We start from the raw sequence: 20,087 nt of genomic DNA on the forward strand, positions 1-20,087 counted from the left end.
ACTTAATAGTTATAGAGTACCTTGTGTCACAGGGGTTTTAAGCTCTCTAAAAAGCAAAACACAAAAACGTAATAACATTACTGGTGCTCAGGAACAATTTCAGTTTACCCTATGGAGAGTTTTTCTGTCCTCAAATTAGTCAGTTATCCCCCAGAAAAAATATTTTTATAACTTTATGAACATTAAAAATAAACATTTTCTGCTGTTTCATGGGATCTCACATCTTCTAGTAGCATGAGGAAACAACATAGATCTGGAAATCTGTTGATACTGCCTCCTGTCAATAGGGTAGGTACAATCCTCTAAAAAAAAGAAAACCAAGTTTCAAGGCATCTCTCCTTGCAGCTTCTAGACTCCTGAAGAATTCATCACAACAGAAAACAAGAGTGTCTAGAGAATTGTGTTGTGCAAAAGGCTTACTGCTGTTATGGTCAGTGAACAGTGAGTGCATTAGCATTGGTGTCCTGGGTTTCAGTGCAGGAGGTGCACAAAGTATTCTATCACCATCTTCATGAACTGTTAAACCAGGTGGGGCAGTGTCTTCCCAGGCCCCCTGCCTTTGGGGTGTCTTCTGATAAGGGCCCATCAATGCCTTGCCCATGACTCACAGGTAACTCCCTCCAGGAGTTATCTCTGTTTAATGGGCCATCAAGGACACCCTTCACACTCATCATCCCATTGTGAGATGCTCTGCCCAGGGGGAGGAGCCAAGCATTCTCACCTGGATATAAGCTGGGATTTGGGACAGCTCAAGCAGCCCTTCCCTACTGGATTCCCAGAGGAGCAGAGCTACCAGACCTTTCTACAGGATCACTGCTTCAGGAAGAGCACCTCAACTGGACTGCTTCCACCATCCTGCTCAGGTTGTATTCTGACTCTGTCAGTGGTTTTCTGTATTATTGCATTTATTTTACTTTTTTTTTCTTCCTATTAAATTGTATTTCTGATTTGGAGTCTCTCACTGGTTTTGCTTTCAAATCACGACACATGGAAAAATGCACAGGTCAGTGAGACAGTCCCTGAGAATTTCCCAGCAGGATTACTCCAGCGCAACAATACTACAGATGGTACAAAAATTTCAGTATAGGAAAGGCTTTGAGAGAAATAGACACACATATATAAAATATATTCTATCATTATGGTATAATTGGATTATTAGATTATTCTATATACATTAACACAGTTCATAAGCCATTACATTGAAATCAGAATGTTCATGAAGTAGAGTGTTACTGAGTAATTTCCATTCCTAAGTACAGAATGCATACCAGGGAAATGCACTGAATATATCAACAAGAGCAGTGAGCTACACTAATGCAACTTGGTTTTACCAAATAAATATCAAAGAACCAAATACAATGTTGCTTATGAAGCAGTTTTCTTCCTTGTCTTTCCTTTGCTTGAATACTAGCCTCTGGAGTCCACAGAAATACTTCAGTGGTTGTTCCACTGAATGTATCACCTTTTTTCAGACTAAAGAGAACTAACAGATACATTGATAACAAATTAAAGATTTGAATGAAAGCTGTAGCTTCCCACAGCTGATAGTTTATTACATTAATTTTGGTTACACAAATAGAAACAGAGCCTTCTTCACAGGTCACTGGAAAATGAGTCTTTTCACAAATCTTTTTCACTCCACTGAGTAAAATGACCATTAAGAAGATGGGCTAGGATTCATCTGTGCCATGCCTATGTCTGAGACAGTCACCCCAAACTCTGTTTGAAGTCAGTTCTGAGGGACAGGCACTTTCAGAGGATGGTTCAGCTGATGTGATTTATGTGCCTGCCTCAGGATGACATTCATTGTCTCCTGTTGTCTGGATGCTTACTTCTATCTTTTGACTGTAAAGTAACTGGCTAAGGTCTATTGCAAGACAGTTTGGGTAGTAAATACTGTGGTGACTAGCAGTGATTGACAGCATAGCTTGCAGTTTGTGAATAGTTACCCTGTGGCACACTGCAAATTCCCAAAGGACCTTAGCACTATCTGAAAAACTTACAGCTGGGCAGGAACATAGTCAGCCCCTCTCCCAGTGGGAAAGGGAAGTGTCTCCCATATGCCCAAAGTACCCTGACAAACAATGTTAATTGATTTGCAGAAAGGTTAAACAGGACATTCTTCCTCAGTAAGACTGCAGCAGAGGACAAAGGTCAAGTCTTTTTGATAAAAAATGTGCCTGTCTAGAAGAAAATGCAAGATGCTTTACCCAGTCAGGAATGATCATCAGCAAATACAAATTGTGAAACCATTAATTAATTACACCACAGTCACTGTGCTGGAGTGATGTTAGGATTAGTGCAGAGCAAGAGCTGGACTCAGCAATGTCCTTTCTGTAGTGAAAAAGATCACCATGCTCAATTATAAAAACAGAACTGCAGCCTGAAGATGCAGAAGGTCATGGGCACTGTGATTCAGGAGGAGGTGAACAGGCAGACTATGCATGGTCACAGATCTATAAATCATGTAATATGAAGAAAAACTGAATGCAGTGGGATTGCTTAGCCTAAAGAGAAGGCTGAAAGAAATATAATAAAACTCTGAAGTATGTAAATGGGTGCTGCAAAGTGAAAAAGAACAATCGTTTATCCATATCTGCATTGGGCTGGACAAATTAAAACAAATAAATTTAACTCTCAAAATAAAAAATCCAAGGAACAGCTGAAGAGAGAGTATGTAGCAGTAAGAATGGTAAAATGGTAAAATATAGGGAAGACTCTAACAGCAGAGACTTTTGTGTGTCAGACCCAGGCATGCACCAGCATAGAAGGTGGGAAGAAATTACCACCTGCCTCACAGCTCCTTTACAGGCTTCCCCAGCACTCAGATCCTGTGGTTCCAAACACAGACAATCAGCATTAAGTAACAGTCTCCTCCTGGGCATTTGTTAGATGGCAGTATGGAAAGGGACAACTTTTCTGAGGAACAGAGATTGCTGTGGGATATTCACAATATAATAAAAACTTAGTACATGCACCCTGTGACAGCATTACCAGCATCAGGCTGTATCCCTCTTCCCAGGACTCTTTGGATTGGGCTACACTCTGAGCTGCTCCCTCTGCAGAGGTTACCTCAGGTGGCTACTTACTCTGCTATTGGTGAGACTTTCTTTTTCAGCTTTTGACTATAGTAGAAGGATTCAGAGAAGTTACCTCCAAAGACACAAGGTGTGTAGCAACAGATCTTGCAGTTCTGAAGTAATCAGTTCAGAAATAGTTTGAATTACATACAAAAAAAGAAAAAGCCCCCACAAAAAGTAACATAAAAATAAACACAGTATAAACAGATGGAAAAACACCTCTCTGCAGCGTTATTTGACACCTCTCCCTTAAAGCATGCAAGTGTCTTTGAAGTTTAACATTAACTGCATACATTATCACATAGTAAAGGAATGAATAAATAAATGTTTGGGCTTTTAAAAGAGTCCCATGCTGGAGATGCATCTCTAGCTGAAAACGTCATTAGTCAGCAGCTTCACATCCTCAACCTCCCCACAGCCAGAGGCGCAGCTCAAGGGAAAGAAAATCTTGAGAGCCATGTCCCTTACTAACCACAGCCTGAAAAATTGTCCTCACCTATTGCAAACAATCTTGTCAACTGTAAGGGCCCCTGGTAGGGGAAAATGTACTGGAAAAACACATGGAAATTTTTTAACTGTTTTATTAACTCACACTATCACCTGAAACTAAACAGAGACTAGTCAAGTGCCCTATGAATAACCATGTCTTTAATGGGCCATAAATGACAGTCTGAAAGACAAGTGTCTGTCTTGAACCCAAGGCTGGTACTGTAAACAGTCTTCCCGAGCTCCACTTCCTATTCCAGCATGTCTGGACCAGTAGCTTTGCTAGATGGACAATTTCTCCTTCATTGTTTGGCCCTTTCTTCACCATTAGAAATGTGCAAATGAAAAGGGCTGTCTGTCCTTGGTAAGAGAAAATAAACATGTACTTGCAAACGCTGTTGCTTTGCACAGAAAAGATGATGAAAGCATCCCTGCAGAAGACACAAGCATCTCTTTAGATGAAGGATTTTACCAATGTTCCACTTTTTGAGCTATGTAAAAATTTGACAATCTCAAAAAAAATCTACTCTGATTTTTCTGAGCAAGGTGCCAGGAAGAGTGAGGAGGTAATTTGGGTTTGATTTTCATTTGATTTGCCTTTATGTAATCAGCTAAACCACACACACCACACTTTTATTTAATACTCCCTTGACATTGGTGCCAATGATTGCACAAGGCTTAAAGGAGTAGGAGACCTGCTGTAAGCTGCAGTGTTTGACACTAGCCTCTTTCCCCAGACTGAGGCAAAATTAACCAATGTACTGTTCTTTGACAAAAAAATACCCAGATGACAAAACAAACAAACAAACCAAAACAAACGAAAACCCCAAACAAACAAATAAACAAACAAGACACCAAACTAAACCAAAACCTACTACTTAGAAAGCTCCTACACCTTTCCACCTTTGTGCTGCAATTCACTCTCCTCAGTATGGCATGGTGTCTGTGGGACCACACTGTAAACAGGAACCATGAAAAGACAGGAGTTAAGGAAAAGTCTGCCTGGCAGAAAGTTGCTTCTATTTTTAATCCAGAGCATTTCCATTGTAGGCTTGATTGCACATCCACAGGCCCCTACAGCAGTACAATGGAGCACCTGGCCAGTCCTTCCTGCAGGTACCAACCACTCTTGACTCAAACCTCAACACAGCCCCAGGCACCTGCCCACTCTCCTATGTCCACTTGGCCAATACTGAAACAAAGGAGGAGAGCTAAAATTATGTGAAACTAAATAATCTTTCATTTCCAGTGAAGTTTGAAGCCAATCCAGTGAATTATTCAGCATCTTCTGTATCAGAAATTTACCATGAGAATAGCAAATTACTGATATATACTGGTAAATCAGAAGCCTGAGCATCAAAGCTGTGTTGGCTGCAGTGCAATGGCCATCCTGAGTCTCAGGAAGTGCTGAAGGGTATCATCACAAGGGGTTTGAGCTGAGGAAACCCCAGGAGCAATCACAGAGACAGAGATCATTTGGGGCACTGTTCTGATCTTCCTCTCCTGATGCCAGCATAAGAGCAGAAGCATAAGAGCACATTTGAGGAAGCTTTAAGCAGTGCCAGGCTGCCAGTACAAGGCAAGTGAAGAGGCAATGCATGGCAGCCAGGCAGTGCTACACTCCTCATCTTGTCTCTCCTTCCCTTTGGTCTGGCTTGCACCCCGTCTGAGAGGACACAAAGGCACCCCATTACAGCTGACTGCTCATGGAACAGGAAAGGAGGAAAGCCACTGCTCCAGTGCAAGCACCTTGCCTCTTCCCAACACTATCATCTCACCAGGCGTGAGAGGAACAAGCATTTTCTGACTTTTAGACTCCAAATGGCATCATCCATCAACATTTCACACTTATAAGGAATTTTCTCCTGGGTTCTAATTCACAATTTATTTAAAAGAAATATATTTTCCCTCTAGAAATTGGGAATGTTTATCAAGATGTACAATTAAAAGGCTTGCATTGTAACAACTGAGGCAATTTCAGGATAATTGATAAAAAGACCTGAAAGCTCCTATCATTTTGCATCTCATACCATGTTCATCCTGGAACCTGCAGGCCAGGCCCCACCTCCCTCAATCACTGTCAGTCTCTTTTTTCACTGCATTATGCTAAGTCAATCTCATGTTGCCAAACTTGTGTTCCCTGTGGTGTGGCAATGCAGACCACAAAAGCACTTCTCCATCCCAGAGAATTAAGTTAACCTCTAAAGCAGTGATCTCCACACAAGAATCAAGGAGAAAAATAAAAACACACCAAAGACCAGACATCAGGCTGAAGTAGAGCTTTTTCACCCATCAGTATGATGGCTGTACCTCTGCTGGCTCTGCAACACAAGGCTGCTCACCTCTGGGTTACCTCCCCACTTCATCATAGCATAGCAGACAGCAGGGAACATATTTGTACTATTTCAAAACCAGAACCACTGAGTTATGAAACTGAGACAAGAAAATCATTTAATAGCCTGCCTGATTTTAATGATGAATGCTTAACCAATTATACCCTGAGGTGCATCAGGACATTAACAGACATTCAAGGGACATGATTGTCCCACTCTGTTCTGCACTGGTTCAACCCATCACCAGAAATGTTCCAGACTTTCACATCAGTTTGTGTGGAGCCACAGGGGCCCCTTCTGGTTTGTGAGTTTATGGTGTGGGATAACTAGGTTATAACCATGGTTTATTCTTGCAAGGTGCTTCAGGTCCTAAATTCCAAAGGAATTCAGAGGATACTGAATGGCTTCTGCTGCTAGCAGGATGCAACCTTTAACATAAGGCTTTTCAGCCATGTGTCATGAAGTTAAATGAAGGCTAAATGAAATAAAAAAATGCTGAAAACCATTTTTTAACCGGTGTCTGTAATACAGTCTAATAAAATATCCAGTATGCCTTCTCTTGGAAATATTATGCGAATTACACATATGCATCATATGATGTATGTAATTCATATTGAATATTTATGTTTGTCTGTTTATGTACATATTGGTCTGTTTATGTACACACATCTAAAAAGCCCAAAAGTTAGAAAATATGGTCTGCTTCATAATACTGTGAATGTCTTAAAAATTGCAAAAACAACAACAACAAAAATGCAAATATAGAATGTGTCTAAACAAAACACAAACTTCAGTAGAACAAGTTCCAGCAAACCCAGCATCTTTGTGAGAAAATAACTGCCATCAAAACTGAACTAAATCCAGGAGAAAAATAAACTGTTTCCTTTGAACATCATCACAGCTATCACGGACAAGATGCATACTGCTGCTCAAGTCATGGAAGATAAAATCTAAAAAACATTCCAAACTTAGTAAGAGATACTAAGAATATCTAAATTAAAAAGAAAAAAAAAAGGCATCAAGAAATTTCAGACTCTCCATTGGTAATGTGTGAATTGGCTGCATCTACTACCAAGACAGAATACAACTTTCCCTTGAAAATCCTTCTTGACACATTATATTTCCATCTTAGTTTCATTACAAATTCAATGTTATATTTTGTTCTTTGGAAAGAAAAAAAAAAAAAAAAAGAAAAGCATTGTGTCTTGAACCCTCCATAGGTACTTCAGCAAGATTCTTCTTGTGCCACAACAGACTAGAATATGCAGCCAAGAATTTACAGTAATTTGAAGACTGGTAGGGTCCAGACAAAGAATACCTGGTATTATCACAAACTAATAGCAAGGGGATTTGGAAGCCTCTCCTATTTCTATGGCTAAGGGGATTCCTAACTGCACAGATTGCAGTTTCCACTGCCAATGGAAGAGCCATTTCCAGATGGAAATCGCTCCATACTTGCAATGTGCTGTTTTCTGGTGCTTTCCTCATGAGACATCTGGTACTAGATCACAGCATGGATTTGCACTATGTTGACCTTGATTCCTGTCCAATCTGTCAGCTCTTGGACTCTGGCAGCTCTCTGTTTCCCTCCTAGCCCTGTGTAACTGCTGCTTTCAGATGTATTGTGTGGGAATGTGTATTTCTTTCTGAAAAATTAGCCAGATCTTCATGCTCAATCTGTTATAATGTCAGCAGGCCCTCCAGTAGGGAAGGAAATTATCTGAATGTAACAGCTAGTGATGCCTCAAGATCAAGTGCTATAAAATATATATTTCTGGAAACATATTGCTTTCAAGTGCAGAACATTCAGGCACACCTTAATAGTTTTCTCTTACGTGAAGTGCATGGTGTTGAGACTAGAGCTCTTTTTTTCCCTGATTGATGCTTTCTCATATGTCTTGTAACTTATGCTGCTGCTAGCCATGAAAGCAGTGACTGGCAAAACTGCACAGGCTGTTTAGCTTCATTTCCTTTTGTTGCTGAGGCGCAGTTTGATGTGTATTTGTTTTGCTGGGTGCCTTGGATTTGATAGTAAATCTGGTTGAGCTGGCATTCTCTGTCTCAGTTTGCTTCTTAACCTTTTTGTCTTTCACTTTTTAATATCATGGTAAGCTGATTTACTGTAAAGACATGAACAAACAGGCATGTACATGCTGATAAAGAACAGACATTTATCCTGTGCTAACAGCTATTCCTCAGATGATGTGCCCACGTGCATATAAGACCAGAATATTTCAAAGAAGAGCATCTCATGATGCCCAAACTTGAAACACTGGTTGCATATCTAGAGGCCAGGTTGACGGAAGGCTGCTTAAACATGTGTCCTTTTTTCTTGGACAAGGCCACTTTTCAACTTAAACGTCCTCATGAGGGCATCTTCTACCACACTGTGATTTTCAGAACCACTTGGATGGAGTTTTTTTTTACCTGCCACTAAACTGTAAAAAAGTTGGCTGAATAGACATCTTTAATATATTAGTATATATGAATCAAATTTTGTGTCATGGATGGTAGTGTATTAACTTCTTAATGTACAGATAAGTAGTTTGTGTTTCATCCACTTTCAGAAAAGCATGAACTATGGTGCATGACATCTCTCTTCATCTCTGGGATGTGCTTTCTCTATTGACCTAGGTTCAGTCTGCCTAGATATCTCAGTTAAGTCTTTTAAGTTAGATAAAATGAAACTGAGGTTTTATCTGTCTAGACAGTATATGAGGGTACCCTGCCCTCAGATCTAACTGTCTTCAGCTCATTTTAGCAAAGAGGCACTCACTAAAAAGGTAGTGTCTGTGGAGAAATAGTACAGAAATCACAAAGGAAAGCATACAGTTGGGATGAAGGCTGTTTAAAACTGTGATTAACATCAATTTCACATATTGTTTATTTCAATATCTTTTGTTAAATCAGCTAATAAAAGCATTTATGCATACAGATGAAATAATGTGATTGAAAGATTGGCCTTAGAAACAACATGTAGCAGATTTCTGCAATGTATGAGCTCTTGTTTACACAAGAAAACTAATTCTACTGTTGAATTTAAGGATAAAGATCTATAGAAGTGTCACAATCTTGGTGAACTTACTGACACTAAGATAGCTATTCTTCAAAAATCAAACAATGCATGTTCTTCTAAGACAAGTCTGGTGACAAAGGCTCATATATTCCAGTCAACGCCAACACAACATATAAATGTCTTTCTCTGTCTTTCTATAGAATTGGTGCCTTTTTTTTTTTTTTTCCTATGCCCCCTCCCCACAGAAATCACTGAATCATGCCACAGGTCTTTGGCTTCCTAGCAATTCACCATAGTAAACTATTCTCAACAGATTAAGTCATAGATTTGGAGGTATATGGGAATTGTTAATTCTCATTTTAAGGATATATCCTCAACATTTGGAATATAGTGTGAAATAAATTTAAATTGTATTTTATTTAGCTACTTAATTCTCTTTATCATTACCCTTTTATAATAAGTTGAAGTTTTATATAAATTTAAATTTTTTTTAATGTCAATCATATCTTTTCATATCTTATTATCTTTCACAGTTTGAAAATCAATTTCATATCCCTCCAATGACTTTGTAGTGGTGACTTGCCTGAACATTTCTATGTATTTGTGTTAACAAAATAAGATAGAACTCCTGGTAATTCTAAAACTCCTTTGGTAGGCAAACAAAAGAGCAATTAAAAAGTTTAATGCTCATTGCAGGGGGTTGGACTAGATGACCCATAAAGATCCCTTCCAACACAGGATAGTCTGTTCTATGGTTCTGTGATGCTACGATGCAAAGCTTTCAAGGTAAAATCATGAGTTGCTCACTGAGATATTTTCAGAACTGCGAGAAAAGCAGTTGGGTGAAAGTAAATATTAATTCTCTTTCTCCAGCTTCATTGTTGTCTTTAAAATAGACACACAATGGATTATTTCTTTTTCAACTATTTAGTAACAAGCTATGAAAAGCATTTTGACATTGAATTGTTTGAGTAATCACGGACCACAAAAGGAAACACACATTTTTCAGTGAACCCTTTAATTGCTTTCTCGGTTGAAAAAAGTAACTAATCTATTTTGTCAGTAACTCCAGTTTGGACTGTATTATTTTAACTGTACATTAATCTAAAAAACATACTTTTTAATTTTCTGTCATGACCAAGTGATAGCTATTTGAAGACCTACAGATATCCAGAAATATCTGGTGTTCCACAATGTCGTTATTTTGCCTCTGTACCAGCCATGATGTTGTTTCTAGCAGCAAAATATAAATACAACCCCAAATATATTTCAAGAGTTTCATTCTTAAAAGTAAAATTATTTTATAGGATCATAGAATGGTTTGGGTTGGAAGGGACCTTAAAGATCATCTAGTTCCAACCCTACTGCCATTGACAGGGACCCTTCCACTAAACCAGTCTCAGAGCCCCATCCAACCTGGACTTGAACACCTCCAGGGATGAGGAGTCCACAGCCTCTCCGGGCAACCTGCTCCAGTGTCTCACCATCCTTAGAGTAAAGAATTTCTTCCTTACATCTAATCTACACCTACCCTCCTTCAGCTGAAGGCCATTCCCCCTTGTCCTATCACTACATGCATGCCTTGGGAAAAGTCCCTCTCTAACCCTTTGGAAGGCTTCTCATAAGGTGTCCCTGAAGCCTTTTCTTCTCCAGGCTGAACAGCCCACTCTCAGTCTGTCCTCATAGGAGAAGTGTTTCAATCCTGTGACCAATGCTGAGTTGTGTCCCACACTGTTATTATTTACTTCCAGGTGATATAAATGTTGGATTTTCTTCAGCTAACAAAAGTTAGAGTACTCAGATAGTACTTTTCCTATAATTCTAGGTGTAATGCTTTCAGGTAGACTTTAGCTCTCTTGTAAATTCATCACAATGTATCATTTTTGGGTTTCACAGGCAGTAGAACATAAATCCACATACAGTCAGAAAAATTCAGGATGCATTCTTTGTGCATATCTCACATAAATCACAATGTTTGAGATCAAGTATTTACAACTTTATTTTAAACAGGATTGCTGGGAAGATAACAGCCTTCAGCAAACATAATTCAGAATTCCCTCCAGAGGAACAGCTTACACTACTTCTCTCAACCATTCCCAAATCTCCATCTTTTTCTGACCAGACTATTCAATCTTCACACTGCAGACTCCCAGCAAAGTCACAGTGAGTCCCTCACATTCAGCTTATTTGTGAGTTTCTTCCCCTCAGAAGTTCCCAGAACTGCAACTCAGTCCTGGCCAGTATGGTAAGCTCCAAGGGAAAACTGCTATCAGTGCATTTCTACCACAGGGCTCAGAAGATTTTCTCCTGCAATAGCTTTAATGCTGAAAGTGCTGCTCCTGTCAGTACCAACCAGCTCATGGCAGTTCATTATCCTTCTTTTTTCAAAGTTGCTAAATTTGCATGATTATCTCCACAGGGCACAGGTGAGGGGTCTACCTGGGAACCATCAGGCAAATTCAGAAAAATATAATGTTATTTTACTTTAAAAAGCTTTTTCTGTACCTCTAATCCATCTTACAATAAAATATATAATGGTAATGTGCAGCAAGTATTTGGTGGCTACAAAATACCACTCCCTTAAGTGCTTATTTTGTTCTGAGTGCAACATCCTTTTAGCTATTCATGATCTATATGACATGAATATATGTCTAATACTCAAATATATGTCTAATACTCAAACCAGAAACACAAAACCATGTTTGTGACTCTTCCTACTTCTGTGAAATTCAATGAAGTCTAAGGAGAGCTTATGGAGAAAAAAAACTTGAGATTTTTCTCTTGTTTTTGTTATGACCGTGGGTCTCTCTAGCCTGAAAACAAGATTTAATCAATATATTATCAGGGCTGTGAAAAGGTTGAGTTGAGTCAACCTGCCTTTTACTTACGCAGAAGATGAAGTGATGACTCATTAGAAAAGAGAGAAGTAATCACCCTCAGGGACACTTGAAAGAATAAGGAACAGGTTTAAACTAAAGAATATGTAGTCATCCAACAACCCTGCACATGTTCTACACAGCTCTTACTAAACATCATGTGGGGGAAAGCAACAGTCCAGCTGACATTTAAGACAGTGATTCACAAAGAGATGTTTTCCCTTGGGGAGGTCTCAGGATCACAGCCACACGCGAGGGAGGAGAGGTGTTCCGTTCTGGGACATTCATAGACATAACGTTAATCTTCTGTTTCAGTACAGCAGTGTCTCTAAGGTAAATTTTGCCTTGGTCTACTTTGTCCATTTTGTCTACCTGAAGCATATGTTCTGGGAAATGGGTGCATGTGCCTAGACTTTCAAATGGGAGCCATCGTTTTCTGGAGCACTTCGATTTTTAATTTATTTCCTTGCTATTAACTTTAAGTGATAAATTTCATAGCCCTAGTTTAGATTTTAACATAGATATACAGCAGTCAAAACAGACAGAACAATGAAGACAAAGTGACCTCACCGTGTTTTCTGGAAAAGGAAAGTCGTCATGAGGTTTTGTAGGAATTTATTATCTCTATTTCTGTCACATTTTAGCCACTGAAGCCACTTTAAACAGGAAAGTACTGGATCTGTCTTGAGCTACTTAGCAGTAGAGGCTCAGAGACTTGATTGTTTGCTAAGCACTACTCCTGAAAAAGTCCTCCATACCTGTAGACAAGAGGTGTTCCCACTCCAACCAAACAGCTTAAAACATAGACTCAGGGTTTCAGCTGGTACAAAAAACTATAATATATATATTTTACAGTTTTAACCAAGCTTACAGAACATTGCAATGAGGTCCTACAAGAGCACAGAAGGTAAGATCTACCCAAGAGTACTGAGGGAGCTGCAGAAGGTAAGATCTACCCAAGAGTACTGAGGGAGCTGCAGAAGAGCTCAGTGAGACACTTGCCATAATTTACCAGCAGTCCTGGCTAACCAGGGAGGTCCCAGTGGACTGGAGGTTAGCCTGGGTGACACCCCTCTACAAGAAGGATCAGAATGAGGATTTGGAGGACTACAGGTTTGTCGACCTGACTGCAGTGCTGTGGAAAGTCATGGAGCAGATAACCTTGAGTGCCATCATGCAACATTTACAGGTCAACCAGCGTGCCAGGCACTGCCAGCATGAGTTTGTGAACAAAGTCAGATCCTGCTGGACCAACTTCATCTCATTCTGTGACAGGCTGACCCACTTACTGGATGAGTATCACTCTCTACAGCTTTCTGAAAGAAGGTTGTAATGAAGTAGGGGTCAGCCTCTTCTCCCAGGTAACAAGTGACTGGACAAGAGGAAAAGGCCTCAAGTTGCACCAGGGCAAGTTTAGATTGGATAGACAGAAAAAATTCTTCACCAAAAGGATGTTCATACATTAGAGGCAGGCTCTCTAGGGAAGAGGGGCAATCAGCACCTCTGGAGGTATTTAAAATATGTGTAGATGTGGCACTGAGGCACATGGTTTAGTGGTGGACTTGGCATTGCTGAGCTAATGCTTAAACTTGATAATCTTAAAGGTCTTTTCCAACCTAAACAATTCTATGATTTTATGAAAACAGCCATAATAATTAGTTTCAGAGGGAATTGCAAATAGCAGTGACCTTTCTGCATTCAGAGTGCTGTCTTCATGCGCAGACCTAAGAGGACAAACAGAGCAAATTCAAGTGCCTAAGTCTGAACAAAATCCCAGCAGGATTTGGCACAGCACTTCACAGCTGCCAGCTGGAAATGCCCCACTGCTGGGAGTAGGGAGGCAGATCCTGTGATGGGACCATGGAAGGGTCTGCGGGACACAGCAACCACAGGAACAAATGGCAGCTTCAGGAGCTCACCCTGAGCCAGTCATCCTAACATTTATAATATCAAACACTTGTAACCCTAGCTGGGAAAAAGGATTTTAAAAACTCCTCATTTAATGGCAGGGAAGAAATTATAGTAATGCAGATGGCCTCTAAAAATCTTGGAAACAGTAAATTGGTATTAACTACCATAATGAGTTAAGAAATGTACAAAAGTATCCAGATGTTGAGTGAACACTGCACTTTGTCACAATTTATTACACTTGTTTAAAAATTCAAAGCCAAAATGAAATTACATGAATCAAATAGGAAAAACCCTCATCTCTTAAGCAGGACACGTATCACAGTAAAAGTGCTAGTTTAATTGGGGGAGACTGGAAGCTGTCTGAAAAATAAAACAATGTAATTTTACAGGAAGATCAATGTAAACTACTGCACAGATTTTCTCATATCTAATAAGTGTTGAGAGGAACACAAAGAGGCAAAAATCTACCTACAACTCAGTAGCCAGTTAACACACTTGTACTGTAAATGGGGGCTGCCTTTTTCGCTGGCAGCAATGTCATGGCAGAGATTTCACAACTGATTTTTCACAAGCTGGTAGACTACACAATGCCTTGGCATGCATACAGGATCTTCCAGGGAAAGCATAGAGCTATCCCAACATCCTGCTGTGATTGCAAGGATGGGCCTTTCTCACCTCTACACACCTGCTACAGTCAGGGGAGAGTGAGAAAGAAAAATTGTAAAGAATTCTTTTCCTTTAACAAAATAAATCTGCTTTTTTTCACATTTAAGTGATTTTTTTTTTTTTTAATATACACACACCCACAAGCCAGCTGCTAGGAGACGAGCTAAGAGACAAGAAGGAATGTGCTTCACACAGGCATAGAGCAGCTGTGGTTCTGCTGGTTGTGAAAGGAGAAATGCACAACTGTGTCATTTTTACTGAAGTGCAAGCCTGCAAGTTTTCCATTTAAAATAGACAGCAATCAAAATGTGGCCCTTAAGGTTTCAGATATCCTGAAGCCCATCCAAGGTAAATGAAAAGGAAATAAACCTTCCATTTTGATGGTCAGCTTTTATACCTCAAACCTCACCAACACGCTTTAATTAAAATTTAACTCTTTCTAAGTAACATAGAAAGAGCAATTCTGGTGAATGTGTGAATATACCAAATACAGAGGGCCTGCACTGCCACTTACACACACTGGCAGGCACTGAAAGCAAGTCAGTTGGAGCATCTCTTTTTGCTCCTTCATTCCCTGTAGAATGTCATGGAGCTTCTAAACTGGGAAGAGGTCACATCCTCCAGCAGTGGTGCTTCCCTTAGAGCACAGTAGTAGCTTGGCTTGTCCCAAAAATGTTATGGATATTGGAATTATCGAGGGTACTCAACCAGTACTTAAATTTATAAAGAAGGGAGAGAGATTGTCAGTCTAACCAACAACAGAGATATTCATGGTGACATCACCCTCTCATCCTGGAAGAGTCTGTGTGAACTTTACCCCACTGTCTGAGGACTCTTCTTACAGAACAGCTGCATCTCATGGAGACCTGTTCAACAATCATGCAAGCAAAAGGACAATAGAGTTTGATTTTAGGAGTAAATGGCCAGCATTACACAGAAAGCTTGAGGCAACACCCACATTGAATTAAGACGGCATCTTCTCTCCTGTATCAGCTGCAAACTCAGTGACCAGGGCTGAGAGCTGGCAGGCAGAAGCTCAGAGAATTGCAGAGCACTTTCAACCACCTAAATACTCTGCAGTGATAAGTATCAGGAATATGTTTATCTACAGATACCTTATGGTAAAAAACAGAAGGTTTTAACATGCTGCTTGAGATAACTGGGCAGGGAGGATGAGCAGGGAGAGAAAGGATGGGGACCTGTGTGTGACAGACCTGGGGAACACAAGCCAAGATTCCAAGAACTTGTACCACTGTCAACCTCTAGGGCAGCTTAGTGTTAGGTCTGTTTGAAAGTCCAAACCCACAGGCCATGGCTGGCTCCTTGTCCATGCATGACTTATGTCATGTGTGTTAGATACAGTCTTTCAGCTGGCAAAATAAACTTTACCTACCAGTACAAGTAGTACCATCAAAGCAGATGGGTTCGAAGTGCAAAATACAAAGTCAGAAGCACTGTAAATTGTGCAAGTAGATCAAAGAGCACTGAAGGGAAGCTGAAGACTCTGGTTGAACCTGCAGTTGACCTGAGGCCATGGGAAAAATGTTTCCTCTTTGAGACAACTGGATCTCGAACATGACTGTCATAACGCAGTAGTTGGGCTCAAGGATAAAGAGTTTGACAAAGACATATTTCCCCTCTCATTTGGCTCTAATCCTGGTGCTGGTGATCCTTTTGGTGTTGTGTTTGAACAGGGGAAGTTTAGAGGCCAAAAGCAACTTTAGATTATGTTTTCCAGCAGTCCATGCATATCCTCATCCATTTCTATTACCCAGCTGGGGCAATCAGGTTCATTCATCACCCCAAGACGGTACATGAGCCTCTCAAGCCTCATCAGAACTGCTGAATACCCCTTAAAGCTCTCAATCTGTTCTGCCCTTTGAACCCCTGTCTTTCTCTTTTCTCAGGAGCTCCTCACCATTCTGAGCCACCCTCTCATGTCAAAGAGGGCTCCACAAGCTATTCTATTTTGCTTTTACCAAATTAAGTAGTCATTGGCATAGGCTGATATAAGTGATGTCTTTGCAGAGCAGAGAAACTACTTCACCCAATTGCAACAGCAAACCCCCTAGTCTGGATGTAGCATCTCCAGAGTTTCTTCCTATTTTTATGAAACCTGGAAAGAGTAAGTTCTTCTCCACCTCTCCTCTCATTCTCACTCCTACACAGCAGTGTTTAATCCCTCTCCTTCATAGCACAATCAAGCTCACTGCATGCTGCCTGTCTGACGTAAGCCTGGTAAAGGTTTATCAAATTGGTATGGGGACTGGAGCTCAGCACATGCAAGGGGAGGCTGAGAGCTGGGTTTGTTCAGCCTTAAGAGGCTCAACAGAGGAAACAGCCTGAATCATCTCAGGGACAAATGGTGATGGGACAAGAAGCAATGGACCCAATGAAAATCCCAATTAAACAGGAAAATAATTCCTTCTCTGTAGAAATGTTAAACTTGATCAGAGAAGGCCCAGTACTGCCTGATTCTGTTGGATTTATGTTGAGTGAAGGTTGAACTAGATGACCCACTTCTGATTTAAACTATTCTGTGATTTTATGATTTCATTTAGCATATCAAAAACTGTATATTGCCAGATTCCGCTGGGAAAGTGCCTTATAAGGAGCAGCAGCAGAATAGGGAATGGGAGATGTAGATGCATTGTAATTGCGTTTGCACTGCTGTCAGCACTGGAGCACATCTATACTAAATATGATAAAATAGCAATATAAAGTCCAATTTTTGAGGTTGTGAGGAATCATAAACCACATGAATGGATTTTACTCATCATTGTGCTTCTTGATGTTTTACACAAAGGGGAAAGCATGAGCCTTCAGTAAAGGCCAAAGAAAACTCACCCCTGTCCCGTAAAAGTTGTGCCCCCGTTGAAGCATTTTCTGTCTATAACACTACAATTTGCATTCTCTGGGGCTGTCCTTAAGTTCACCACAACATTATTGGTGTTTTTTTAGCATTTCAGGTTACTGAGACAGTAACAATTTTGTAAGTCATACTTTGAAATGCATTGCTTGCTTGTAATTTGGTTACTACTTTTCTATGGCTCATAGTAAGTTTAGAAACTGGATTGGTAAGAGTTTTTTATGATTAAAAAGTCTTCAGGAGTTATATTGATAGTAAAAAAAGCTCAATAATATTAATTTTAATCTTAAAAAGCTTCCTATGATTTGTTGATTTAAAAAGCCTCCAAAAGATTTAATTAAATAATCCACCACAGTGAGATTTTATTGAACATAACATGAAAAGGCTCCGAACATAACAAACTGATTTGGCACTGATTTTCTGCATTAATAATCTCAGTTATCTAAATGCAAGATGTTTGCTTTCAGGAAAGCTCTACAGTGCCCAGTACACATGGAAGACTTTTTTAATCTGGCACAAGGGAGACCTCAGTAAGTGGAACAGACTGGGATCCAAGAGAGAAGGTGGCAGTGGTAGAGCAGGTGTTGTCAGCCTAATGGGGAACAAGGGCATGAAAAAGGCACCTGTACTGGGTCAGAAAGCAGAGAGTGTCTCCAGAGAGGCAGTCACTCCTACCTGCTCAGGGCGACACCTGACTCTGGGAATAGGCAGCTGCCATTTGTGCATCTTTGCAGTAATCATCATTTGCAACAGCCATGAAAAACACACAAACACTTTGTTCTACAGAGTGCTGTTGGTGGCAGCTTGTGGAGACCGTGGCTCAAGCTTTTGGTGCTCTGGTTCAGCTGCCTGGGCTCCAGCCCTGTCTCTGTGGGCAAAGCACCACAGCAGCTGCTGAAGACCCTTGGGAGGAGCTGCAAATCCTGCTCCTGTTGGTGACTCTCATACAACCACATACAACTAAGACAAAATAATGATGTAGGTTGGCCACCAACACCTATTTATGTCCCTCATTGCATGGGGTGGTGGTAGGAAAACAGCCAGAGATGCACATCTTATTTTTAACACATCCACTGAATTTTTTGTGCACGGTGCACTGCTTATTTCCTTTATGAATAACAGCCTGCCCCAGAGACTGATTATTTACTTGTTTGATTTTTAGGAGAGGGAATCAAGTGAAAATGGCACTGAGCAGAGAACAACAGGCTGTAAACTGAGAGAGAGAGGGAGAGAGAGAGAACTTAAGGAGAACACATCTTAATCTTGTAGAGAACTTTTTTTAAAGGGAGAAAAAAATGTATATTAGCAGGAATAAATTCTACTTATTTCTTCATAATTTCATTAGGAGCTGACATTTATACACGATAAATGCCTTGGGTAGATCCCTATAACACTTCCTTTAATTTGCTTGCATTACATTTCTGTTGCTCTGGGTTTCTCATCAACAGACACAGAGTGCTCAGAAAGCAAGACAATTTAAAATAATGATTTAGCAGCAACTAATTTGTATACATACAAATAGAATCATTACGTCAGCTTTAAATGATGAAAAAAGAGGGCAGTTAAAAGCTTAGTGAATTAATTAACAGCTAGTGCTACATGAGTAAGAAAAGCAGGAAAGTTTCTTACATCTAACTTTGTCCCAAACATTCCATCAAACAAAGGCATTTTCTTAATGATTAAAAAGCAAAATTAACGATCCATGTTATTGAGGCAATATAAGCTTCTCAGCAGAGACTGCTAATAGCTTCCCTGAGTGGCTCGACCCACAGCCTCTCACAGCACTTGCCAAGCACCAACTGCCACAGGTCCCCTACCGCAAATCCATCACACCCTCTCGGAAAAGAGCTGCTGCCTCCCGCAGTCCTGAACACAATCCTGCTAATAATCTGGAATGCAGAGATGGCGGCTGGGTATGCGGGAAGCCTGAAGGGCAGCTTTGGGAGACCTGGGCTGCCCAGCAGGACAAGGGGCTGGCACAGGCACGTAGCAGACAGCCCCTGGGAGATCATCTGCCACCCCAGTCCTCGGTGCACCGGGCTCCTTCCACAGCTCCCGCTGAGACAAGGCACGGTGCGCAGGGCGTTCCTGAGAGGCAGCGCTGCCCAGGGGAAAAAGCAAGAGCGCTGCTTCTGCCGAAGGCTGATCCTTCACTTTTCTTTCACAAGCCGTTTATTACCCCTCAAATATAGTTAATTTTGTGAAACCCTTTGAGAGGCTCTTTGGGAAAAGGGGGTCTGTGAGAACTAGATACTCAGCAATTTCAATCTTATTTAGAAGGGAACAAGTCAAGCCCCTCTTCCTGATTCCTCGCGTCACGGTGTGCCTTGAATACTGATGTGCAGCCTCTCACGCTGCTTTGCTCAAAGGCTTCAGTAAGTGAACAGCAACAGCACAAGGAAGAGATTTACTCATGAGAGCGAATACGGTGACAAAGTATCATCCTCACGACAGCAGGAGTGTGGTGGCCTTTTAATCTCACTGGCTTTCCCTGAAATGCTGTTGCCTTCTTTTACCTGCAGGCACTTGGCACAGTGAGGAAAAGTATGACATGGAAGAAAAACTGTTGGAATGATATTGCATCTATTCTTCTAACTGAGCCACAAGGACTACATGATCTAGTTGTCCCTGCTAATTTCAGGGGGCTTGGACTAGATGACCTTTAAAGGTCCCTTCCAACCCAAACTATTCCATGATTCTATTTATACAGATTATGACCTTTTCCTGGCACTGTTTACTGTAGTAAAACAGATGGTGCACAGTTTCATTCTTTGACCCATCTTTTTGACATGCCAGAAAATGAGAGCAAAGTGTGGTTCTGAATTCACTAAAAGTTTGAGGTGTTGCCAC

The 20,087-nt window shown here is 40.6% G+C and overlaps 1 long non-coding RNA gene across 1 annotated transcript in view; it reads right to left on the reverse strand.

Annotated features, from left to right (window-relative positions):
• Window positions 1-20,087, reverse strand: part of LOC310906055 — a 69,779-nt gene that overhangs the window by 27,621 nt on the left and 22,071 nt on the right. The window lies entirely within an intron of this gene.

This window comes from Zosterops lateralis (assembly GCF_965231275.1).
Source record: "Zosterops lateralis genome assembly, chromosome: 2".
Classification (NCBI taxonomy): Eukaryota; Metazoa; Chordata; class Aves; order Passeriformes; family Zosteropidae; genus Zosterops; species Zosterops lateralis.